The sequence below is a fragment of the Lipotes vexillifer genome, unplaced genomic scaffold (genome assembly GCF_000442215.2).
Source record: "Lipotes vexillifer unplaced genomic scaffold, Lipotes_vexillifer_v1.1 scaffold770, whole genome shotgun sequence".
NCBI lineage: Eukaryota > Metazoa > Chordata > Mammalia > Artiodactyla > Lipotidae > Lipotes > Lipotes vexillifer.
Window position 1 is genome coordinate 777,661 of NW_006798803.1, and position 27,054 is coordinate 804,714.

At 46.1% G+C, this 27,054-nt stretch overlaps 1 protein-coding gene across 1 annotated transcript in view; it reads right to left on the reverse strand.

Annotated features, from left to right (window-relative positions):
* Window positions 1-26,999, reverse strand: part of BLK (BLK proto-oncogene, Src family tyrosine kinase) — a 48,623-nt gene extending 21,624 nt beyond the window's left edge. The window contains exon 1 of the mRNA XM_007471122.1: window positions 26,901-26,999. The gene's annotated coding sequence lies outside the window, so the exon portion shown is untranslated. The remainder of the gene's footprint in view (window positions 1-26,900) is intronic.
* Between the last annotated feature and the right edge of the window lie 55 nt (window positions 27,000-27,054).

Sequence of the window (27,054 nt, forward strand, 5' to 3'; positions counted from 1 at the left end):
TCCACAGGAATTTGTTGCCACTTTTCCTCTTTCTTGCACCACTTTCATAATTTATATGATTTATAGGACATCTTTGATTTCCTCTCCATTTCCAATTTACCATGAAGTTTTACATCGTATTGTTTTGTAATTATTTTCATCTCTTCTCTTTCTTGATTATGACTTATTTGTTGTTCCCAATATAAGTTAAATGTACTTTCAATAATTACAATTTTTAATTGGATAACATTATCTGAAGGTTTCTATGACCAAATAAAGTCCTACCCTAGCTTTAAAATTAAGAAAAAGGAGAGTAAAATCAAACCAGCATGAAAGTGGAATAGGAATAGACATATCATCAGTGACGCATAGTAATAAGAATGCAAACAGATTCCAGTACATATGGAAACTGCATATATGAAAACAGTGGCATTTTAATTCAGTGGAGAACTGAGGGTTTATTTTAATAAAAGGTATTGGGGAAATAGCTATCTACCTAGAACAAAATACAATTGGATGCCAATCTCACACCACATTAAAAAAAATAAATTCCAGGTGTATTGAAAAAATATATTAAAAATTAAAAAATTTTAATTGGAAGAAAATTTAGGAGACCATACCTATGACCCAGAGCTTGGAGATAACGATAAAGATGGAATAGCTAGAAGCTGAGAGAGGACAAAAAGACATATTCATAACAAAAGGACAGATTCATAAATGTCAAAGGTACTACACAGTAAACGAAACCATCATGAAGATAAGCAATATGTTGGGAAGAGATTTGCAAAGCATATGGCAAACAGATGTCCACTTATACACAGGGGTCGTGAAATTTGGCAAGAAGTGTAGGTTTAGCATATAATCTACTTGATAGAAAAATGAGTAAAAATTATAGACAATCCATCCAACACAAATCCAAATCACTAATTAGGCCTGTGAAAAATGTTGAAATTACTTACCAATTGGAAAATGCAAATCAAAGTAACAAGAACGCTGCATCAATAAGATGGGGAAATATATAAGAGGAATGGTAGAGGGAAGAGATATGGGAACACATGTATATGTATAACTGATTCACTTTGTTATAAAGCAGAAACTAACATACCATTGTAAAGCAATTACACCCCAATAAAGATGTTAAAAAAAAAAAAAGAGGAATGGTAATACCAATTGTTGATGGTAAAGAAAAGGAAAATTGTGTTTTCTTACATTTCTGGTACAAAAGTATTTATTATTGTTATTTCATCTGTTCTGTCCCACTCCATTTCTAAGATGAAACCTCTGTGAGGTCTGGGATCTTTGCATTATACATTGTTAATCCAAATTGCTAAAACAGTGCCTGGCACAGAGTAAGTGCTTAATAAATATTGAACAAATAAAATATGAAATATTGCCAAACTTGTAGAAAGCAATCTCTCAAGTTCTATTAAAATGAAAAACTACACATACCTTTCGATTTACAATCCCACTTCCAAGGATCTCACTGTGTACTAAGACATCCTTATATAGGAATATATGAGATACAAACACGTTTATTGCCACAATAGTTGTAGCAACAAAAAACAAAACAAAAGAAACTTTGTAACTGCTCACCAACTGGGGAATTGTTGAGTAAACCTGCACTTTAAAAGTCTCTAAAATATTATGCATCTATCTGAAAGAACATGTTAGATCTCTACCAGCGAGGCTAAGAGGAATTGCTACAACACAGCAATGTTGAGAAATGTGAGAAAAGCAGGATGTGAAGAAGTGAGGCTGCCCCATATTCGGAAAAACCAAAGAATGAGACAAGAAACCCCTATGTAGGCACATGCACGTGTTTTTATATTACATGGAAATAGGTTTGGGAGGATAAACACGAAGGTGTTCACTTTGGTGATTGGTGGAGGAGGTAGAGACAGAAGGAAGGGAGGAAGCATGCCCACACCCAACAGAAAAAAAAGCAAATTTTAAAAAGTGCGTGTGTTGGGGCTTCCCTGGTGGCGCAGTGGTTGAGAGTCCGCCTGCCGATGCAGGGGACACGGGTTCGTGCCCCAGTCCGGGAAGATCCCACATGCCGCGGAGCGGCTGGGCCCGTGAGCCATGGCCGCTGAGCCTGCGCGTCCGGAGCCTGTGCTCCGCAACGCGAGAGGCCACGGCAGTGAGAAGCCCGCGTACCGCAAAAAAAAAAAAAAAATCCCCCCCCCGAAAAAAAAAGAAAAAAGTGCGTGTGTGGGTGTTAATGCAAAGCAGGACTCCAAAAAGATATTTCCTAGTGTTAATATTGTTTATCTCAAGTAATGAGACCTCGTGTGACTTTTACCTTCTTTCTTATGATTTTATATATTCCTTGAATCCTTTAACAGGAAGCATAATTTTATTGGTACAAGCAGAAAATGAAAAGAGATGTGAATGACTTGCCGGGGACCAGAGCGGGCATAAGGCCTGGACCCGGGTCAGCCCCAGCTCTGGAGAATGGCTGTCTGGACCTCAGGCCTTTCCTCCCTCTCCCAGCCTCCTGGCGCAATGAAGCAAGCATCAACCATACCGCCACCAATTTTAAACTTCCTGGTCAGACCTTTATGTTCACTTAAATAGCAGAACTGAACATCTACATAACTTGACAGGAAGTAAAATTCCTCAGATTAAATCACCACTACTTACACTTCCTCGTCCTTTGACTCCTGAGCAGTGTGTATGCAGATGCTTTTCCATGGGTTTTATAGACACATCGGTTCTCTAGGGTCCCTCCACCACAGAGGCTCTGACTGGAGCCTGAGTTACCCAGGAAGCCATGTGACAAGCAGAGCTGTGTCCCCGTGCTTGGGCTGCCACCTCGCTGTGATATTTTAGCAGTTTCAGGCTGGGTGGAGCCAGGAAACAAACGCAGTGTCCACGCAGAAGCCCAAGGCAACACGTGCGGCTCCCTGGGTGTTCAAGGGGCTTTGCTGCACTTAGAGGGCACTGGCCTCCTCCCAGCGGTGAGGGATGGATGGGAGAATGATGTGAATTGTGTGTGTGTGTGTGTGTGTGTGTGTGTGTGTGTGTGAGAGAGAGAGAGAGAGTGCACCCGCGTGTGTCTGTGAGTGCATGACAGAGCAAGCATGTGAATGCACCCGTGTGTGTGCTTGTGTGTGTGTGTGTGTGTGTGTGTGTGTGTGTAGTGCAGGGGGTAGGGGTTAGAAAGAGGAGGGGATGTTGGGGGAGGCGACCTCTGCTTGTTTATTTGAAATGAATTAGACGCCCCTGCCCACCTTGACCAGAGCAGGGAGATCAATGTAGGCCCCCGGGGAGACGCTTAAAACCTGAAACAGGGGCTTCCCTGGTGGCGCAGTGGTTGAGAGCCCGCCTGCCGATGCGGGGAACAAAGGTTTGTGCCCCGGTCCGGGAAGATCCCACATGCCGCGGAGCGGCTGGGCCCGTGAGCCATGGCCACTGAGCCTGTGCGTCTGGAGCCTGTGCTCCGCAACGGGAGAGGCCACAACAGTGAGAGGCCCGCGTACCGCAAAAAACAAAAAACAAAAAAACAAAAAAAACCCCTGAAACACAGCCTCAGCCTGGCAGGGGATGTGGCAGAGGCAGTAACTAAAAATAGAGAAACTGGAAAGCCTTTATTTACAGTGGCCAGCATTTCACAGGTTGAAAGCACTTGACATATATGATTCATTCAATATTCATGTAGCATCCATAGGGTGGTTACAATTACAGTAAGTCCCCTACACACGAACGAGTTCCTTTCCGAGAGCGCTGTCATAAGTCCAAAACAGCCTAGGTACCCAACTAACACAGTCGGCTATATAGCACTGTACTGTAATAGGTATATAATGCTTTTCACACAAATAATACATAAAAAACAAACACAAAAAATAAACATTTTAAATCTTACAGTACAGTACCTTGAAAAGTACAGTAGTACAGTACAACAGCTGGCATACAGGGGCACGTTCGTGTCTTTGAAAGTACATAGCTTGACGGTTCGTATGTAGGGGACTTATTGTATTCTCATTTCACAGCTGAGGATGGAGTGGCAAGGTGGCTTGTTAAGGTCACACTGAAGGTGACAGAGCCAGGTGCTGGAGGGGGTTCTCAGCCCCCACGCTGCCCCCGACCTCCCTGCCCAAAGCAGGTACATGGATGCCCTGCCTGGGGCTCTATCCCCTGGGCCCACAGCTCAGGCTCAGACACACAGTCCTCTCCTCTGTGGAGGCTGCACCTGCCTCCAAAACCCTCCTGCTGGGAGGAAAAGCCTCCAGGGAGCTGCTGGACGGGGGAGGTCTGGAATTCCAGGCAGAGCCTCATACAGCCATCTCCCTCCTCCCTGGTTCTGGGGGGAGTGGGTGGTCCAAGCAAGCTGGGCTCAGAAGCAAGCCACGAATTGACTGTGCGAACCTGGGCAAATCACCTCATCACCTAGGCTCAGTCTCCTGACCTATAAAATTGGGAAGTATGAAACTACTCCTCGTTTTCATATATAAAGACTTCCTGAGAAAACATACTCAAAGGTGAATGCCAAAAAACGCCAAACAACGGACTTTCCTGTTTGGGGGTGAAGGGGCAGTTCTGTGTCTGTGGAAATTAAACCAGGTTTCAGTGCACTTTTCTGCTTGCAATGCCCTATGGGTGCGATTCCTTCATCCTGATCCTGGCTTTATGGAATGCCATATTTTTAGCATGTTTTTAAACAAAAACTAATAACGTGTCAATTATGTCTTGCCTATTTGGCACATCTTTGTCTATTTTTAGCCTTTCACAGATGTCTTTTAATTATGCACTTACCCATGATTACAGGCGTAATTCCAATGACTACTTGTGTAAAATTAGGAGGCAAATGCACCAAAACATTAAAACAGTTGTGCAAACACTATTACCCAGATGAAAATGGTTGTCCTGCCAAGACTGAGCTGTTGGCAGGCGGGTGGCAGTTTATTCACCAGCTGACGTGCTCAAGTCCGAATTCAACACATGGAAAATGTTTGGGGATGTTGACACATAATGCACAACTACACAGGTTTTATAGAGTTCAAGGACCAACAGCTTGTACATAAGTCACATGGTTGTCATGCGGCCAAATAAGATGAGGGTCAGAAAGGAACGAGAGCAGAGAGGGTGCTAAATAAATTCTAACTAGAGGATGAACTGGGTGACAAAGGAGAGCTTCATGGTGCCCTAAGCTGCCACTGGGGTCCTTGGGGATTTCCTAACCTTTCCTTTGGGGGTGAGAGCCTGGGTGGTGGTGGAGATGGTAGGTGGGGGACAGAGGCCACCGAGGATGGCGGGCTGTCGTGTGGCCCCGGGAAGTGTTGATGGCTCTGAGTCCCTCCACCTGAACTGGCTGCTCCAGAAGCAGGTTATTTGAGAGGCAGGAGAATGATGTGGTGGAAAAAATCTTCTGCGTGAAATCAACCCTGGAATGCACATGGCTGCATGACAGAAAAATCAGTTTGACTCTGGTTTAATTTTTTTAATTTATTTTTTTTAATTGAGGTATAGTTAATTTACAATGTTGCGACTCTGGTTTATTCTTTTAAATAGCAGGTACTGTCATGTGTTAAGCAGTCCCCCTGTGCCAGATACTGAGCCAGATGCCCCATGAACACTGTCCTGTTTGAGTGAGACCACGGAGCACCGTTGACAAGAATGCTGAGGTCTGAATTCTGGTTTTGCTACTTTTGACCTGTGTGTCCTTGGGTAAGTTGCTTAACATTTTTGTCTCTTAGTCTCCAGATGGTAACAGTTCCTGCTCCCAGAGTGTGTTAAGGATTAGATTAGTTATTACATGCTACTGGCACATCTTAGAACAGTGCCTGGCCCATAGTGTTTAATAAATATTTTACTATTATTCCACATATACAAATAATCAACAATAATATTTCCTTTAGTAACTGTGAGACAGGCAGTGCTACCTTCTTTCTACAGATGAGATGGACTTGAGCCTTGAAGCCATGTCAAGCTGGTGAGCTGCGGAGCCAGCCTTACACCCACCTCTGACTGGTTCCTAAGTCTGGGATCTGGAAACACTGCCATGTTATTAGCCGAAAGCTCTACCCTCTGACTTAACCTGCCAGACATGGATGGGTGGCTTCAAGTCAGAACAGGTAAGCCTGTGTGCAGACCCAGGGCCCATCTTGGGCGTTGGGCGTCGTGATGAGACGCCAGCCTCTCATTGGCGAGTTCCTTCTGCCCTCGTGGAACATTTGCCTATTTCCAAGCATTCCAAGGCCTGCCCCCCCACGAATCCACTAGTGCAATGCCCATTTCCTAGAGAGTACAGTGATGGGCCTATGACTCTAAACTAAGGAAGAGGCCAAAGAACTTGAATTGAAGCTTATTTTTCGAGTCTCAAGTTCAGGATAACTCAACTTGAATGAGGCTACATCTCCTTTGCCCATATCGCTCCCCCCACATGAGATCATGAAACAGCTGCAGTGTTGGCTCTTAGAAACTATATTCCTGTGTTCATTCAGTCACTGTCAACCGTGTACTGTGTCAGACACAGCGAAGACATAGAGATGAAACAAGGAAGGCATCCGTTCTCGGAGGACGATAAGAGGTGAGACATACACTCAAGTCACAACAATCAGGGTAGGCAGGTGACATACAGAAGAGAGGTCTTGTGAGCTCAGCAAGAAGAAATCACTTCCACCTGGAAGAAAACACTAGGTAGTCCTTAACAGATGGCTCAGATATCACTTTTTTAGATTAAAACTATTTTTAATGAAAACTTTCTAAATATAAAAATAAAGAGTATAATGAACACCTCCATACTCATCCCCCGAGAGTCACCAATTATCTTTAGAAATTGTTTTCTTTTTCTTAAATTTTTTTTTTTTTTTACCAGATGTTCATTTTTAATTATTATTTATTTATTTATTTGGCTGCGTTGAGTCTTCGTTTCTGTGCGAGGGCTTTCTCCAGTTGCGGCGAGCGGGGGCCACTCTTCATCGCGGTGCGCGGGCCTCTCCCTATCGTGGCCTCTCTTGTTGCGGAGCACAGGCTCCGGACGCGCAGGCACAGTTGTTGTGGCTCACGGGCCCAGTTGCTCTGCGGCACGTGGGATCTTCCTGGACCAGGGCTCGAACCCGTGTCCCCTGCATCGGCAAGCGGATGCTCAACCACTGCGCCACCAGGGAAGCCCTAGAAATTGTTTTCTTGACTGAACTACTTTAGGTGTTTTAAGACAAATCATTTTATAAATAAAGGATTTGATACTTTGAAATGAAATGAAACTCGTGGCTTGAAACATGCTGTGTCATCTCCACATACTCTGCACGTGTCTTTAAAACATGGAGACATTTTCTCATGATGTCATTATCACACCTAACGAAATGAGCAATAATTCTGTGGTTTTATGTAACATCCAATCCGTAATCAATTTCCCCAGCTGTCTCAAAAATGCCTTCTTGCTGTTGGTTTGTCCTAACCAGGATTCAAACAAGCTTCACACATTATATGGGATGGTTGAGTCTCTCTCAAGTCATCTTTACTGGAACTGCCCCCCAGCCGCTGCTTAGGTTTGTTTCATGCCACTGAGTTATCAAATCCAGAGTGGTGGTCCTGTGGAATGTTCTGCGTGCTGGAGTTTGCATCCTCGTGGTGGCTCACAACCTGCTGCTCTATCTACCTCTTCCTCATACATAGAACTAACTCTGCAGGGTCCACTACATTCAGGTTCATCTTTTCCTGGTAGGGATGCCTTATGGGGGTGACGTGAGCTCTGTATCTGGAGGCCCAACTGTCCAGCGGCACCGCTTCAGTGATGCTAAGACAGATCTGGGTTCAGGTGATGCTGGTTTGATCCTTCTATCGATCATCTCTTCATCAACATTTCAACTAATGGTTCCACGAGGGGTCACTAAATACCGATGTGCTAATTCCAGCATTCCTTCCACACTTGTTAGTTGGGAGTTGAGAGAGTAAAGGATGAGAGCGAGAGAAGACCAGAAAAAAAAGCCGTGCATAATTCCACCAGGGCTGGGTAGTATCTGCATATACAGAAATGGTGCTTTCCCAAAGACATCGACGCAAGAACCTTGTTCAGAAAACAGTTTTTCCACTGGCTGGATTCTAATGCTAGAATTAGTCAAGAAACAACAGTTAACACCTTGTGCAATATTTTCAATACTAGTAGAATATTTGCCCAGTGCTAGCATAGGACCCACTGTGGAGTTGTAACTCCTGCCTGAGTATGTCAGGGCCACTGGGCAAGCTAGCAGCGGACTTGGACTTGTGTGTGCCCTTGGTCAAAGCGGTCGTCAACTTAGGCCCAGTGAAAAGGAGACACACATACGGCTACTTCAGTTTTGTAAACTGAAAATATTTCTGCTGTGGAAATTCACTCCCCGCAATGGTAAAATTGATCAAAATGATTTTCAGGTGGTAAAACGTTTGAGGGTGCTGAGCAAAACTTCAGGAAGGAAGACAGCCTTCTTGTGACAATGTGTTAAGTAAAATATAGACACGTGCTTCCTGTGTCATTTACATTTGATTCTGCTGACATAGGCGAGCTTGAAATTTGTTAGGCAATCAGGTGGAAAATGGCACCATGATGATATTTAAATTCTTGTGATAATTACTAGCTTGTGAATAAAATTCTTTTATTGGGAGAAACCATGTACATTTATACTAAAAAAAAACAACAACCACGGGCTTCCCTGATGGTGCAGTGGTTAAGAATCTGCCTGCCAATGCAGAGGACACGGGTTCGAGCCCTGGTCAGGGAAGATCCCACATGCCGTGGAGCAACTAAGCCCGTGTGCCACAACTACTGAGCCCACGCACTGCAATTACTGAAGCCCGTGCGCCTAGAGCCCGTGTGCTGCAACAAGAGAAGCCACCGCAATGAGAAGCCAGCGCACAGTAACAAAGACTAGCCCCTGCTCACCACAGCTAGAGAAAGCCCGTGCTCAGCAACAAAGACCCAATGCAGCCAAAAATAAATAAAAAGAAAATAAATTAAAAAAACAAGCAAACAAAAAACACACAGTAGTGATAAATAAAACATGCTACCTGTATGTCGAAACAAACAAACAAAAAAACTGCTGGTGTATTTGGTACTGAGGGGACCATGGATCTTAATCTACTTTTAAGTTTCTGGTTTTTTTGCACTGATTTTATTAAAAAATTAAATCATGAGTTCACTTCCTAATGGAGTCAGATATGATTCTTTAGTACAGTAGTTCCTAAGCTTGCATTATCAAAGCTGGGAGTTTACAGCCAGTTTGAGGCCCAGTCCCAGCAGTTCTGACATGTAGGTCCAGCCTGGAGCCCCAGGATCTGCATTTTTAATTACTGCCCTGACCATGCTGATGCAGACAGGTTCATCAACCCCACTTCATGAAGACCCTTTCTTTCATTTGCTTCATTTCTGGAGTATTACTTGCAAAAAGGATTAAAAGATAGTCCTGAAGACCTTGGGTATTTCTTCATATGAGTCCCTCGTAAATAATGCTTGTAGTTTTCCTGCCTGTGATCCTCTTGTCTTTAAAAGGAATGATTTTTTTTTTTTGTCCTCCATACACATGTCCCTCAAAACGACCCTGTGAGCTGAACAGAAACCTCATCCTCGTCCTCAGGAGGCTGAAGACGGAGGGGAAGAAACAGAAGCAACTGAACAGGGTTTTGTGTCATATCTCTGACGTGAAGCCTTGTTCTCTCAAGCTGAGGCTCACAGGTGTCTTCCCAGATGCGCGTCTGTTCACGACCTGAATTGCTTTCAAAGTCACTATCCGTCATCAGTCCTTTTGAGCCGCCTCTCCAATGTTTATTATGCACAACTCAGAGGTGGAATTTGTAAACAGAAGGGAGGCTTGTGCAGAGAAGCACCTCTACCAGGCTTGAGGGGGCGGGGAGACATTCGGACTGAAAATGCTGGCTCTATTTTTTTCTTTTTTTTTCATGGCTCACGGGCCCAGCCGCGGATCTTCCCAGACCGCGGCACGAACCCGCATCCTCTGCATCGGCAGGCGGACTCTCAACCACTGAGCCACCAGGGAAGCCCGCTGGCTCTATTTTATGCTTGCAAACAGGAAATTGGAAAAGGTTAAAGACAGAAAGAAAGGAAAAGAAAAAATAAGGTCTTAGGTCCCTGACATTTTTTTTTTTCTTGCGGTATGCAGGCCTCTCACTGTTGCGGCCTCTCCCGCTGCTGAGCACAGGCTCCGGACACGCAGGCTCAGCGGCCATGGCTCACGGGCCCAGCCGCTCCGTGGCATGTGGGATCCTCCCGGACCGGGGCACGAACCCGTGTCCCCTGCATCGGCAGGCGGACTCCCAACCACTGTGCCACCAGGTAAGCCCCCCCTGACATTTTTTGGGTTAACTGTAATTATTGTGAGGATCTACAGACACGGATGTCCGGCTAGAGGCACAGAGATCTGAAATTAACTTATAAAACTCTTTGTTGTAGGATTTGCCTATCACAGGGGAGCATGAATACTAAGATTACTAGCACTGGACATAGTATTCCTTCCTACTCAAGGCTGGACACTCTGCCATGTGCTTTACATATCGTATATCTAGACCTGACAGTAGACATACTCCTTCCCATTTTATAGATGAAGAAACTGAGGCTCAGTGAGGTCTAAAGACTTGATCAAGACCATACACCGAGTCAGAGACTAATATTTAAAAACCAATTCTCTGGCTTCGAAATCTGGCTGAATCTACTGTGTTCCAAAGTATGTGAAGTAATGTAAATGAAACACCTGTGATGACATCTGTGAAAAACATAAAAATGATTAGAAAATTATGTATAAGTAATAAGTGATAAACAAGTAAAAGTAGATTATGGTAGGATTTTAGAACAGGATGCAGGTCTTAGAGATTGTAGACATAGCAGCCATAGAAAAAGAAACTAAAGTGAAGTGCTTTCAATAAATAAAGAGAAATAAAACTAGAAAAAGAACAGGGCACAGCGACCTGTGAGACAACTGACCACATTAAGTGGTCAAAAATCACATAATTGGATTATCAGAAAAGGGATGGAAGAGAAAAAAATTTGAAATGAAAGATGGAAATTCCAAATTTGATGAAAACTATAAACCCAAGGATTCAAGAAAGTCACTCAACCTCATGTATGAAGAAAACCACATCAAGTTACATCATGATCAAATTGCTGAAGACTAGTGATAAAGAAAAAATCCTAAAAGCTGCTAAAAAAGATACATTATGGTTCTAGAAAAAACTCATAGGGGAAAATCTTTGTGATCCTGGCTTAGGCAAAAAAAAATCTCTTAGAACTTAAAAGCATGTAAGCATGAAAGAAAAAATGGATAAATTAGACTTTTCCAAAGTTAAAAATTTCTGCACTTTAAAAGACACTATTAAAGAAATGAACACGTAAACCACAGACAGGAGAAAATGTTTGAAAAACATATATCTGATATGAGAGTATATAAATAACTTTTTCAATGCACTAAAAGAAGGCAAAAGTTCAACTTAAATACTTGAATAAAGAAGATACTATATGGGGAGTATGAAAATATTGTATCTGGGACTTCCCTGGTGGGCCAGTGGTTAAGACTCCACACTTCCACTGCAGGGGGCAAGCCTTCCATCCCTGGTTGGGGCACTAAGATCCCTCATGCCGCGTGGCACGGTCAAAAAAAAAAAAAAAAGAAAGAAAGAAAGAAAAAGAAAAAGAAAATATCCTACCAAGGGCAAAAAGAAAAAAAAGGGAGAACTTTGCTTCAGTCTTTCTTGAATAATTAATTACTTTTTTGGAAAGGCAATCATGCTTTTTGCCCAGAAAACCTTGAAAGTGAATAATCTGGACTCATCTATAAGATGAGCAAAGGCAAAAAAGCCAAAAATACTTTTATGAAAGCAAGTTCCTGAATGATTTTATATTAAATAAGTTGAACTACATAACTTACTTACAGTAGTGCCTTGACACACAGTAAGCACTCAATAAATGTCAGTTATTATTATACCATGGCTTGATAATATATTATTATACAGACCCCCAAACCATTGAGAAATACTTATATTTGTTTATTTAGAAGCTTGTGTGATTTGGGGCAAGATTTTTAAATCTCACTGAGCCTCAGTTGCTTTATCTATAAAATGGGGCTAGGGATATGTTTCCTGCTTGCCTTAAAGGATCAAATGAAAATCATTTAAATAATATGTAAACTTTAAAGTACCATACATAATAAAAATCTCTGTTAAGACCAAGTAATAAAGCCTAAAAATTTAGAACTGTCCATCTTCCAGACTATCCACATCCCTACTGGATAACTAATATGTCATCAGGTGGATTTCAGTGCAGTGTTTATTTTTATTTTTTTCAGTGCAGTGTTTAGAGTGAAGTTTTTTTTATTAGACTCTTATTTATTTATTATTTATTTATTATTATAATAATAATAATTATTATAATATAATATAAATATATATTATATATAATATATATAATAATATAAATATTATTATTATTATTTATTATTATCTTATTTATTTATTATACTCTTTATCATTTATTATACTCTTTATTATTTATTTATTATTTATTTATTATACTCTTTATTATTTATTATACTCTTTATTAGAGTATAATTGCTTTACAATGTTGTGTTAGTTTCTGCTGTGTAACGAAGTGAATCAGCTGTATGTATATATATCCCCATATCCCCTCCCTCTTGAGTCTCCCTCCCACCCTCCCTATCCCACCCCTCTAGGTGGTCACAAAGCACAGAACTGATCTCCTTGTGTTATGCAACTGTTTCCCACTAGCTAGCTATTTTACACTTGGTAGTGTATATATGTCAATGGTACCCTCTCACTTCGTCCCAGCTTACCCTTCCCCCTCCCCGTGTCCTCAAGTCCATTCTCTACGTCTGCATCTTTATTCCTGTCCTGTCCCTAGGTTCTTTGGAACATTTTTTTCTTTTTCTTTTTTAGATCCCATATATACCCGTTAGCATAGGGTATTTGTTTTTCTCTTTCTGACTTACTGAGTCAAAATTTTTACATGCTAACGATGATATTGATTAGACCACATTAAGAAATGATAATAAGATCTGGAAAAGAGCTAAGGAAACACCCGACATGATTTTCTTGGGTGTTGGTCCCTGGGTCTGGTCGAAGAACTAGTCTTCGTTCATGGCGTAGCCCATCCATCATCCTGGCACCGTTTCCCTTACATCACCGCCTCCTCCGGCCCACGGCGCTTCTCACAGCACCAATCACAGTCCTTTGGACCTTCTGTTTAACACCTGCCTTCTGAATTAGACTTTGTGAATGCCTCAAGGGAAGGGGCTTTTTAAAATTTTTCATCTTTGTATCTTCAGGGCACTTGGAACGTATTCTAATATGCAGTAGAGCTTTCTCTTCTTTTGAATGAATGAGTCAATCAGAGAGAACCCAAATATAACAAAATGCCTACTTATCCACTTCCCCCTAATATCCCGCTGCCATAAAGAGTAATCAGTTTAATTTACCAGGACTATAGTAAAAAGATGCCATTTATACCAAAAGCCAGTGTTATTCTATGTACTGATTATCGATCCCTAGCCAATACTATGTGGTCAACAAGGCACATTGATCTAATGTTTAATATTGTATTACATCTAAGATGTCCAAAATGAAATAATTTACTTTTTTTATTGCATGATTATTTCCCATATTTCAGGAAGTCTTTCCCCTTTAAGGGCTGCCAATTTTCAGGAATAATAAGTGGTTAACTTAGCAGAGATTCTCACAGGAAGCAAGGAGACCTGAGATTGAATTTTGCCCTGTCTTCTTGCCTCCAGGTATGCACACTTGTGTTTAAGGAGATTCAGGACAGGATTACTAAGAGAGAAAGGAAATCAAACACATTTAGGAAGCCAAAGTCACTTAAGGGTGCCAAATAGTTTGTTGTTACTAAAAACATCTGTTTGAAGAGAAGAGGCCCCTTGGTATTCAGGAAGTCATGGGTTGAAGTCTCCCACCCGTTGGGTTGAACTGTTGGGTTTGGTCTCTTGGATTTCAAAGTTTCTTTGGCTCCTTAAGCCTTGAGTGATAACATTTCCTGTGATAAACTCAGCTCATCTCCTATGGCTAATTAACCAACCACAAATATTTCTGTGTCAGGCCAACTCCCTGGAGAGAAATGCAAGGCCAAAACATTTCCTCTTGTTAAGAACAAAGGATGGCCATGATCATGGCAGAGCCTCTTATTTGAACACATTTGCAATTGGCTTTGGCTAAAGAAGTAAAAAGAGAAGCAACTCTCTCAACCATAGGGCACTTTAGCACAATGGGTACGCACACGCAGAGCTGGCAGTGAGACAGGCTTGGGTTCGAATCCAAGGCTCCCCAGATGGGGATCCTATGGTCACCATTCCATGCCTGGACTTCCTGTATGGAGACACAGATCTTTCGATTCTTTTATTTCAACCCCAGACTCCCAAAAGGGGGTGGGAGGGAAGGAGAGAGAGAGAAAGAGAGATCTGTTGTTTTTAAAAACATTGTGGGGGCCACAGCCTCCTTTGAGAATCTGACGAAGCTACAGACACCTCCCCCCGCAAACACACTTATGTGCATACATGTCCAACTGTGTGTTCATTTTCAGGATGCTTCTTCCCCAGAACCCTCACAACGATTCATGGACCTCTGATTAAGGATCTTGGTTTAGACCATGGGACAAATGAGGCCAAAGCCTTGGGTTTTGTTTCCTTATGAGTCATTTCATTTCACAGAGAGGAAAGTCTGTTTTCCGGCCAAAGACCACATCAGTAACCCTGGTCAGCGATTATAGTTGCTGACAACGAGAGAGAGCTAGATGAGAGGATGAAAACTCAGGCCACTATCACCACGGCTTCAGATGCAAGTCCAAGTCCACCCCACTCCACCCCCAAATAAGCATTCCGTCTCCCTATATAACTGTCGTTCCTCGGAAGGACTAGGAAAGAATACTCTTTGGCTGAGTAATGTAGCTCAGAATGACTTTGCAAGCTACATGTTATTTTGTTTTTAATCATAGCCCTCTAGGATGTTAAAAAAAAGGAAGCTAAATGTCCAGTTTGAAATAGAGCTAACACAATGAAATATTATGCAGCTTCAAAAACGATCACTGTGCCGGGCTTCCCTGGTGGCGCAGTGGTTGAGAATCTGCCTGCCAATGCAGGGGACACGGGTTCGAGCCCTGGTCTGGGAAGATCCCACATGCCGCGGAGCAACTAGGCCCGTGAGTCACAACTACTGAGCCTGCGCATCTGGAGCCTGTGCTCCGCAACAAGAGAGGCCACGACAGTGAGAGGCCCGCGCACTGCGATGAAGAGTGGCCCCCGCTCGCCACAACTAGAGAAAGCCCTCGCACAGAAACGAAGACCCAACACAGCCAAAAATAAAAATAAATAAGTTAAAAGAAGGCTCAATATTTTTTTTTTTTTAAAAAAAGATCACTGTGAAGACATGTAGCCATGGGAAAGATGTTAAGACGAAAAAAAGAAAGCAAGGAGAAAACCTCCAGAATCCAAAGGTCTCTGTCCCTTATGATTCCAGCAATGAGAAGTTGCATCGTATGAACCAAGACAAGCAAGTCTTGGGTAGAAATCAGAGGTTAGTGGAATTATTGATGGCTCATACCTATTTCCAAAAGTTTTTTGGTATTATATGATTCTTACAGTTTTAAAGAGAGGAGGTAAATGATAAATCTGTACAAAATCAGCCTGTTCTTCCAAATGGCTGTGGCGGATCTCCTGCTTGTAAGTGGCCCGGCCCTTTCTGTGGCTTCCCTGTGAGCAGGTGAATAAGGAAGGCCCCCGGCGGCCCTGGTCAGAGCCCCGCAGACCTCACGGAGCACAAAACCCCAGGCAGCAGCTGGAAGAGCAGAGAGAGCACATCCTTATTCCTAGGCTTGGGTCCTCATCATCTGAGTCTGGGCTGACAGTGAAACTGGTTCCTGCAAACAGCAGGAGGAATTTCATGTCGAAATGTACGTGACTTTCTGCTTTTTAGATTCCCCCCATCCACAAGCAGAGCCAGAGGTAAAGGACACACCCAGGTGACAGACCACTCCCCTGCCAAGCTGGAAATAGACACACGGTCCCCGCAGGGTCCACATGGGTCCTGGGAGTTTAGCTACTCTCAAAACAGCCACCAAGAGAAAATTGCGAAGGATCTTCCTGCAGTGCAACCAGCTGGGGGGCGGGGCGGAGTGGCAGCAGCTTCATCAATAAGGACTTGACCTTCTTAAGGTCACGGTCAGCACACTAGTCATTAGCATGGAGGCTCCACAGCCCAGCTCTGACCTCAGGCCTGGCTCACGTCCCTCAGGCGAGTTCCTAACCGCCTCCCTCTCATCTCTGCAGCCCTGCAGCTGGGGGGTCGTGAACAGCGAGAGCCGCCATCACCGCATCCTGCACATGTGGCTCTTCCTTCCCAAAGCACTCAGCACATGCAGGGCTGCCCTCCTTCTGCAGCTCCTCCACCGAGGCTCTGCTGGCCCCTAGAGAGATGAGTGGCTACCTCGTCTGATGGCCCCGAAGCCCGTGGCAGGACCTGGGTGACAGCCCCGTCACAGACAGATCAGATAGGGGTGGGCACAGCGGGTGCACATCTGACCTCACAGAGACTCTCGTTTCTGCGCCCTCAGGGCCTCGCGTGAGTCTGGCTTAGCGCACGTGGATGTGGATGCCAGGATGTGGCACCCTGGCAGCCTTGACCCGGGGCAGAGGCTGGAATAAGACATCTCAGCAGCGGCCTGCGTGGATAGAGAAGTAGGATCAGATAGGCCGCCTCAAAGGCCTGATTCCCTTGAGCTCCCCACCCCCAACCTTGGACCCCACCCTCGAGAAAGGGGGAGGGTGCTGAGCTCACTGGGGGTTTTTCCACTAGCCAGCAGAAACAAAGATGCTCAGACTAGATGGTCTGTTTTTGCACACTGGGTGTGGCTGAGATTCATACCCTCCCACATGGGTCCACACTCTGTCCTGAGCCCACCGGACATCCTTCCAGAGGCAGCAACACCTTCATCATAAACTTCCTCATCCCGTGCTGCTACCATCTGTGAAGCTGGTGTCCTTGTCAACAATTTCAAAGGGTCCCCTTAGCGTCATTGTTCTCACAAGCAGGACAGGTGGGGAGGATGATAAATGAGCCAAATACTTATTCCTGAGTGTTCCCAGGCTGTGCGGCCTTGGGAAAGTAGAAGAGAATAAAGCAAGGAAACAAACTCAGCACCGCGCTGTCCTCCCCTTAGGTTGGCAAGCGCAGCATGGGAAAGCTTCAGGGCAGTCTTAAGGCCAGACAGACGGAAGTGAAGAGTGACGAGGTCCAGCCCGAGGACCAGGCCAGTCACCGATGATCTGTGTGACCTCATGAAAGGTACTCTGCTCTCTGGGTGTGTGGCTGGGAGTTGGCGATACAACTGGGGTGTGTAAATGGGACCCGGGATGGAGACCGTGCCACCCAGCTTGAAGCCCGAAGCCCTTTCTCTTAAGCTCCCCGGTGGGCTCCATGGAGGGAGCCTCTAGCCAGGCCCGGGCGGAGGGGAACGGCCATAAGAAGCTCACGAGATTTTAGAGCTGGACCTTCAAGGACCCACAGCATCTCTCCCTGGGGAGATGGGCATTTCAGGCAGAGAAGATTTAGCAAAAGCTCTGAGTTGTGATGGGCCCAATGAGCCTGGAGGTGGACGCCAGGAGAGGAGCTGGGGAAGGAGACCCAGACTGTCTGGTCTCTGTTCGCGGGCGTCGAGGTGTCAACAGAGATTTTTACCCTGACTGGTGACAGGGCCACATTTGACCTTTAGAAAGACCTCACCGGCCACATGCAAGATGGACTGGTGTGGAAGAGACTGGAAGCAGACAGATGAGCTCCCAGGATGTGCAATCATCCAGGCTGGAGTAGGGGGGACCTGAGCTAAAGCGATGGAGACCCGGGGGCGCATTTGACAAAGGAGAAGTCAGTGTGATCAGTGCTGCCCTCACACAGGGAAGCCTGGGGGAGCTCTGGCCATCCTCTGCCTTTGCTACGACTGCTGCTTCCCCTGCACTTCAGGGCTCCTTTGTAGGAACACTCCACACTCCTCCCGGAGATGCCAGGGGAGCTGGTCACCTTAGCAGGAGATGGGAGGAAGGGCTGGCAGGGCACACAGGAATTTCAGACCCGGCCTCTCCTGCGGAGTGTGGAGTCAGGCCAAGGAACACCAGCCCCCGAGGACGGGCGGGCCTGGCACCTCCATCCTCCCCTCTGACTTGCCCACAGCCCCAGTCCCAGCCCCGTGCTCCCACAAACACTCCGGGCCCGGCTCTGGGTTGGGCAGTGGTGGTGGGTGCTCTCGGCCCTCCCGAGACCCACTCAGAGCAGAAGACATGTCTTGCCATTTGATGACAGAAAACATTGTGCGGCAGAAAGTGTGAAGCAGGAGAAGGAGTTTGGGGAGGAGGTGCTCCAGCGACTAGATTTCTCCAGAATGGAAGAGGCCTGGAGATCTCTTTATGGGGCAGAGGGGATTCATTCACTTTTGTTGCAAATGCAATTTGTTGTGCTGGGTGGTTTCTTGGTGTTGTTGACAAGTGTGTGTGTGTGTGTGTGTGTGTGTGTGTGTGTGTCCATGTGTACGTATGAGCCAGTGTGTCTCTGTGTGTGCTTGTGCGTCTGTGTGTGCGTGTGTGTATATGAGCACACCTACATCAACAAGCCCCTTGCCTGCAACAGATTTTCTTTTTTGTCTTTCTAGTATAAAATTCTTAAAACAGGGTCCAAAAAGGACTACCGCATCAAACACTGCATGCCGCAAGTTCCAGACTCCTGAGGCTAAAACCTCAAGGGGTCCTGTCTCAGGGGTGGGAGATGGGGGCACACTCCTCAGTCACAGGGCCCCATGGAGCAGCAATCACCACACTGGAAACATCTTTTGAGCACCTGCTCAGGGGAGATTGGCTAGTGGCCCCTCCCACCTACAATGAACTGAAAGTATTTAACCAAGAGAATTCATCAAAGACCTTAAATATAAAACTTCTGACAACATTATAGACCTGGACAAAACCAGCTCCTGAGGCCCGTGGTTTTTTTGGGTTTTTTGCGGTACGCGGGCCTCTCACTCTTGTGGCCTCTCCTGTTGCGGAGCACAGGCTCCGGACGCGCAGGCCCCGCGACCGTGGCTCACGGGCCCAGCCGCTCCGCGGCATGTGGGATCCTCCTGGACCGGGGCAAGAACCCGCGTCCCCTGCATCGGCAGGTGGACTCCCAACCACTGCGCCACCAGGGAAGCCCCTGAGGCCCGTGTTTCTCTCCAGTCCTTCTTACACCTTTCCCTTCCCTTCATTGTCAAGGGCCTTTCCGATCAACAGGACGAGAAGGACCACACGTGGTGACGGTGACTCTTTCACAGGCAGGCAGCCTCCGCAGCAGTTCTGGTGGCACACCAACAGACGGGAGGAGGGTAGGGTGCACATCACAAGAGAGTGGCTTTCTGTGCAGGCTGCAAGTAGATGTTCTACGCGCCAGGATGAATGTGGCAGAGCCATTTGCATGGATGCAGCAAAGGCCAAGTTGCACCCACCTCGGTCCACCTGCGCGTCCCTCAAGGGGCCTCGAGGAGAAAGGTGTTAAACCCTCCCGACGCAACCAAAGTGTGACCTTCCTATGAGCAAACTCTTGGGCAAGCAAATGAGATCCTCCTAAAGACCAGAAGGAGGGAGACAGTCACAGGGCCTCTCCCCTCGGCTCTGGGCCAGGAGCCTCTCTGGGGGTGTTATTTTCGCTTCCCATTTGCGAGTTCTCAGAGGGCACTTGTCTTGGTGGCAATGTGGCGTGGAGGACCCTGGGAAGCTCCATCTGACCAGGAGGGGAGGCTGGGAGTGGGCGCCTCTCACTGGCTGCCCAGGTGGGAGCAGCCTCAGCGGGGGTCAGGTCGCGGCAGAAACATGGGCTCACTGAGCCCCATCCCTCCTCCGCACCTGTGACAGGGCCACCGGGCCTGGTTGTCAGGGGCGACATCTGCAATCTCAGCCTTGACTGCTGGGAGCCACAGCACTGTGTCCTGCACTGAGCCCCGGTCCCCTCTAGGAAGAGTCTCCGCCCACACTTCTAGGTGACACGAGTGGCAAAGGCCTCCCCTGCAGGGGCCACCTTGCCTCATTCTTGGAGCAGGTCCCAGGAGTACACAGAAAAGCCGCCGTCTCCCCTTGGAAGTCAAACAGAAGCCAATCCTTCCCGTGCCAGCAGCCCCAAACCTTCCTGATTTGATGAAATCTGATGAAAGCTATAAACGATCTTTGCTCAAGATCCGTCCATTCCACAAAAGCTTACATGCAAGTTCATGGAGGTCATAGGCTCCATGAAACTCAGCAGGGGTCCATGATCTCCAAGACTTAGGTCGCCAGCTGCAGCAACAGGTGCAGAGACACGCCTGCCGTGGGGAGAGGGTCTCCATCCAGGGCCCTGCACCCCTCCTTTTTCCCTGCCACCAAGCACACAGCAGGACCATCGGATCCGTAGGTGTCTTCTGCCAGGCTTGGGACTCAGGAGAGCCCAGGAGGCAGGTTAGTCTCTACCTGGCCCTGCTCAGCAAAGCCCAGATACAGACAAGGCGCAGATATGTACTTCGGCGCTGAGATATTATGCCTCTCAGGCAGCCATGTGCTGGAGCCAGCTCACGCTGGTTTGTTAGAGCCAATGGTTAAATTTGGGGGGTATTTGTGAGCTGTTTGTTAAGTACATTGTTATTCAAAATTAAAAGGATTACATAAAATATAATTAAAGGACGTTAAAAACGGAGGTAATACACACTCAAACCTCATCACTTCCTAGATATTTTACTCGTCTCTGCTTTTGAAGTTACTTATATCAGTAGTGTCTGTACGGTGCACACAGTATAACGCTGTGCTGCCTCGCCTCTTTCCAGCTTCCCAGCTTTGTGTTCAGCCAAGTCATGCTGGCGGCTTGAAATCAGCTACGGCGAGAGTGTTTACACCACAGGAATAGGCAAGGGCTATACATCTGGGGTCGATCTGTTGCGCTGATTTTCCCAACTTAAGACAGTGATGGAGAAGATGTTGATAATGTTGATTTCATTTAAAAATATTTGTAGCTGTGAATAGCACCCCCCAAAATGGGGAAAAATTTTAAAGTAATAAAAAACTATTTTCCAATTTAGTAAAGAAGTGGGTCACCACATAGACTAACAAGAGCAGTTCCGACACGTCTTTGTGGTTTCAGTCTGATCTTACTTCTTGGCGTAAATGAAAATATCAGTGAAGTTCGTGTGCATCGATGGCAACCATAGCTTGACTTTGGATACAAGGATTTGGCAAAAGTCCACAAAAGCATTCTATGGAGAATCAATGGGCTTTATGGTATTTATAAGAACGGGTATTGTATATATTAATGTTTGTAAATTATGCATCATACATCCTTCATACCAGTAAAACTGATGATTAACTTATATGTGTGAATGTGTATGTTTGCTTCCTGGAAAGCTGGTGGTTAAGCATGTGCCAGCACATCCCTGCTGTCAGTCCCAAAGACGCCTATCTTAACCTGACACAGCCCTCACAGCACTGACAGGTGCCAGGGAGTCTGCCAGACTGACCGACAGAGAGACAGACGGACGGACACCACAAAATAGAAATGGCTCTTTCTCATTAGGAAAAGGAGACTTCAGCCTTTCCCATAAAGCCGCCCAAATAAAATCATAAAATGGCTTATTACTTTTGGTCCTATCTTCAAATGCAATACTTTTTTATTTTTATTTTTTAATATTTATTTATTTTATTTTGCTGTGCCGTGTCTTCGTTGCAGCACGTGGGATCTTTGGTTGCGGCATGTAGACTCCTAATTGCGGCATGCATGTGGGATCTAGTTCCCCGACGAGGGATTAAACCCGGGCCCCCTGCATTGGGAGCATGGAGTCTTAACCACTGGACCACCAGGGAAGTCCCCAAGTGCAATAATTTTTTTTAAAAAATGAATTTATTTTTTAAAAGTCCCATTTACTTTAGGAATGGTAGGAATAAAAAGAATCTTACCATGAAATAATTTTATATAATCTCTGTAACAATAGAGACTAGAATAACTGTAAAAACAGACAGTTGAAACAGGCTATTTGTCTAACTATAATAGACTCACAGCTGGATATCTCACAATAGGTTGGCCCTCTTGGTAAAAAAAATAAAGCAATAGTCTATGCTTTGTACACAGAAAGGGAGCTAATTCTTACTGAGTACCCTCACCATGCATCAAGCTCTTTCCAAAACACTGTCCTGTTTTTGTTTACTTATTTATTCATTTCCTGATGTTTCCAAAAAGATTTGGGGCCACTTATAAAAAAAAATATGAAATAACAGGAGAGAAAAATAGACAAAGAAATCAGACCACAGGGTAAGTTAGGGCAGGAAAGCAAATTTGACAGTAAGGCAGGTACACAGAAATACAGACCCTGAGATGGGGCTCCCCAACTGCTAATATGGTTAGATGGAAATTTGGCTCTAAGTGTCCTGGAGTCTGGAAGCAGCGGGTGGGAAATGACCCGTTGGAAGTGTTGGTGTCTGCTTCTCGGGTCAAGAGTGGGTCTCCCGGGTCTGGAGTCTGAGAGTAATTCTCCCAAGGCTCCTTTTAGGGTGGTGCTGAGTGCAGTGGTGGGCAGCGGTCTCAACAGCATTGCAGCAACGATGCCACAGTGAAGGGCCTGCCTTGTTTCTTACAGGCGCCTTTAGTATGAGCCGAGCCCAGTGTGTCCTTGCCAAGCTGGGTGCACAGGCCTGATTCAGGAATGTGGTTCCCTGAACAGCCCAGGCACTGAGATCCAGACACACAGCTCTCAGCCCAATAAGCTCGACACAGGGGGAAACACCCAAGGCACCTAGATTCATGTTTCTCAATCTTATTAAACCCATTTCCTCTTTTGAGAAACCAAGTCACACTCTCCCTTTTCAAGATTTCAAGATAAATGTTGTGCATACAAATAAATCTAAGAAGTTACAAATGTGAAATGTGCCTTTTCAAATTACAAGGACTCCTCTTACACGGAGAATTGATTCTTCCATGAAGCATTGAATAGAATCTAGATGGAAATATTGTGTCCTCCCCAGCTTCAATTCACCAAAGAATTAGGGCTTTGGAGTTTAATTCTTATAACACTGTGATGTGCTATTATCAACAAATAAAGAAATGAGACTTAAGGGTATAAGTCCCCTACTGAGATAGGTGAGGCTGCCAGTATAGTGTGAGGTCAAACAATTGTTATTTCAGGAAGACATTTGGTGACATGCTTGAGGTGCAACAGCCAGGAAGTAGCAGCACTGAACCTTGAACTTGGGCCCTCCATTCCACAAGCCCAGGCATCCAACCTCTCAGCTGTAGGACCTCTCAGCCACGGCTGCTTTGTCTCTCTCCTATGCCCAAGTCCCTTCCCCTGCCTTGTACATACAGCACACTGAGATAAAATTAAATTATCCTTCCTAACCATCGGACTTGGTGAGTCCAAATATTTTGGGGTGGACAGATCCTTTTGGGAAGCTGATGAAAGCCATAAATGCTCTTTGCAGAAGAACGCGCGTGTCCACAAAGTTCAGGGAGCTCACAGGTCCCGTGAAACTTAAGAGGGGTCTGTGGTCTCGAGGTCAGAACTCCTGACTTAATCCATTAAACACAGAGTGTCTCATATCCGTGCAGACATGTGAATATATTCGACCATCCCCTGCACCTGAGCGATCCTGAGAGGGTGAGCCTCTTTAAATTCTGTACCCTCGGAGCCCCACTTGCCTCACCCTGGTCCTGGCGCAGCAGCCCAGGTAACAAGGTGTGCAAAGAGGCCAGCAGAGAGTGGCCTTGACAAGGCACCCGAGATAACCTCTTTCTACCCCCATGGTTTTAGGAAGCATCAGGCCTTTGCTGAGGGGGTATGCACAAGCCACACAGTGGCCCATGGGGAGCTGAGGGGCCATGGCAGAGTCTCCATGCTCCAATCATCTTGTTCAATTTAGTTCTCACTTCTGTACCTGGAGCTGGGTGCAACTGTTCCCCCTTTACAGAGAGCTAGGTCATTTGCTCCACCCTCCCAGATCCCCCATAAGTGGCAGAGCCAGGTCCCAGTGCAGGATTGGCTGGCCCCAAGGTCCAGCACCTTCCTCTGGTCCACTCTGCCTTGCAGGAGCAGAACATGCTGAAGACCTAGTGACACCCCGTCTCCTTCTGCAAGGGCCCCCGTTAAAGCACCAGTGTGGCCATGGTCCCGGAGTCCACTGTGACTAAGGGTGATCGTGAAATCTCACATGCTTTTCCTCCTTCCAGCTTTCTTCCTCATGTCTTAAGCTTATTTGCATTCAAGAACGTGTCCTTGTTTCTCTCCCTCAAGAACCACTCCACAAGGAATCCACCCTGTGCTAGGCACTGTTCTGGGTGCTGGGACCTAGAGGGAAGGGAGGAAGGGCCTGGTCCCTGTCCTGGAGAAGCCCAGGTCCAGAGGGGCAGCAGACCAGCAAGCAAATAGCCCTAAGCATGTGCTGGAGGCCATGGGGACACAGGGATGGGTCTGGGCACTGGTGACAGAAGAGAAGACATTTGTCTTCTGATCCTGAGAATCAGGACAAGCGGGACTTGCCTGGATGGGGGGCGGGGGGCAGCAGGAGCGCGGACCTGTGGAGGAGGTCCAGGAGCAGTGAGGGAGCAGGGGACATGACAGGGAAGGTAATCTCCGCTCTTTAATTTTGGTCTTCATCTAAGTGATGTGATTTTCATCTAAACGCTACCACTCCACAGCTTCATAATTCTTTCTTCTTTCTCATCTGCTTCCGCAGCGTTTCTCTATTCTGGCTCAGATATCACCTTCGAACAAGGGCACACCTGCTCTGCCAGGCCTGTGGGGTGTGCGTGCGTGCGTGCGTGTGTGTGTGTGTGTGTGTGTGTGTGTGTGTATGTTTGTGTGTGTGTGTTGGGGAGGTCAGGCTTCTGTGTCTCCCTGGTACCTTTCCAAACACCTGCCCCTTACAAGCAAGGATGCCGCCCCTGGTGGTCTCATCTGGATGCTGCAGATTCTAGGGCAGTGCAGGAGCTGGCTCTTCAAGAGTCCCAGTTCTGCTCTGCATCCCTCTGGAGATGCTCCGCTCATGGGAGAGCATCGGCCAGCACAGCTCACTGCTGCTTGGCTGACCACAGATTCTGTGGGGATGGCTGAGCTCAGGATGGCAGAGTTCAGCGGGTGTTCCATGCCAGGTCTGGGCCCTCCCTGGCCTCCACGCTCGGCCTCCTATTTCCTCACCGGTGAGGGGCCAGTTGTGGGTAGCTAGGCGTGTGCTGGGGGCCCAGGAGCCTGAACCAGCGCAGTGAGCTCTGCTAGGAGACAGAGGTGGGGTGTCGGCCCTAAGTCCCCTGACACAGAGTGAGGTCTCAAAAAATGTGTGCTGCATGAAAAAATAAATGAATCATGAGAAATACCATGAAGAGAGGGAAATAAGGAGCTTTCTGGGAACAAGGTGGGGAGCTGGGAGAGAGGATGGTAAAAAATGCAAGAGGCTTGCTGGGTTCCAGAATGCTCCAAGAGAGGGTGGGACCCCTGGGCCATGGAAGCCAGTTTTCCTAAGCATGCTCAGGTTTTGACCATTTCTGCTCCAAGGCAGGATAAGCATAATTTTGTTTTGTTTTGTCTTTTTAGTTTTTTACTTTGGAATAATTTTAGGTTGACAGAAAAATTACAAAGAGAGGATAGAGACTTCCCATACATCCTTCACCCAGCTTCCCCTAATGTTGACTTCTTTCCTGTACCATGGTACATTTGCCAGAACTAAGAAAGGCACATCAGTACAATGATAGTCATTAAACTCCAGACTTTATTTAGACTTCACCTATTTTTCACTAATGACTTTGAGGTTGTTGTTGGTCCAGAATCCAGTCCAGCCCGGATATGAATTCTGGATTTAGTTGTCATGTCATTTATTTGTCATGACCTTGACAATCTAGAAGGTGAAATAGTCTGTAGACTGTCCCTCAATTTGATGTTTTCTTATGACTAGACTGGGATTATGGGTTTGGGGGGAGAATAGCACACAGGTTAAGTATTTTTCTCCTTGCAGACAAAGTTACGCAATAAACGCAATATGACTTATCCCTGGAGATGTTAACTTTGTGGCCAGGATTCTCCACTATAGTGTTACCGTTTTTCGCTTTCCATACACTCTACTAAGTCCAGTTCTCACTTAAGCTGAGGGGAATCAAGCTCCCTTCCGGGAGGGAGGAGTATCAACATATATTATATGGAATTCTCTATAACTACGGAAACGCGGTGATAACTCTTTAGTTCATTGGTAATGTGGGCAGTTGAGGCTAAACACAGCGGTAAACACAGTTAGGAAACGACTAGAAAAGTTGTCAAAATCCTAGAATGTTTAAAATCCTTTCAAAATATGTTGTCAACTGTTCTTTCCTTTTCACAGTTGGCCAAATAGATCTCTTAGCCCAAAAGGCCATCGTTAAACCTATTCCATCACCCTACCCCCAAATGTCTGAAAAATGGAAAACCTTATTTAAAAAAAAAACAAACCCAAAATGAAACAAAAGCAACAGCCAGTCGTTGACCTTGAGCCAGACACTCCCATGCGTCACCGCTGGCCTCCATCAGCTCTGCACCGTGGTACCTTTACTCTCGCTTATAGGGAGGCTCTTGCCTGGAGCCCACAGCTGCCATGAGTGCCCACGCATCTCGCCACCACCCGACCCAGCCTCCTCCTGTCTTTCCTCTGTGGCACATTTACCACCTTTTCCAGCTTAGAAAGCCTGAGAAGCAGAATCTACCCTGGATGGATGAACTTTTATAAATCAAACAACTCTCTAAAACAGAAATGAACAAACAACAGGGCAATCTGTTCATAGCTGTGGCTCGGATCCTAAGAATGTCTTCTCTCTCTGCCCATAACCCCCATAGCAATGTTCCTGCCTGGTCTCCCACCCACAGGCCTCCGGGCACTGTTGGCACCATTTGAGGAAATGAGATGGTCGGGAAGGCAGAAGATGCATCTTACCTTGGCAATGCTCAGCGGCCGCTCACCATAGCTCTTCAGATCCCTGCGCCTTGTGGGGCAGTGTCCTTCCAGCTACAGCCAGCAACTCGGAAGCAATCCCAAAACAGGAGCCCATCCCAGGTGTCTCAATCAGTTCAGTAGCTCGTAGCTTCCT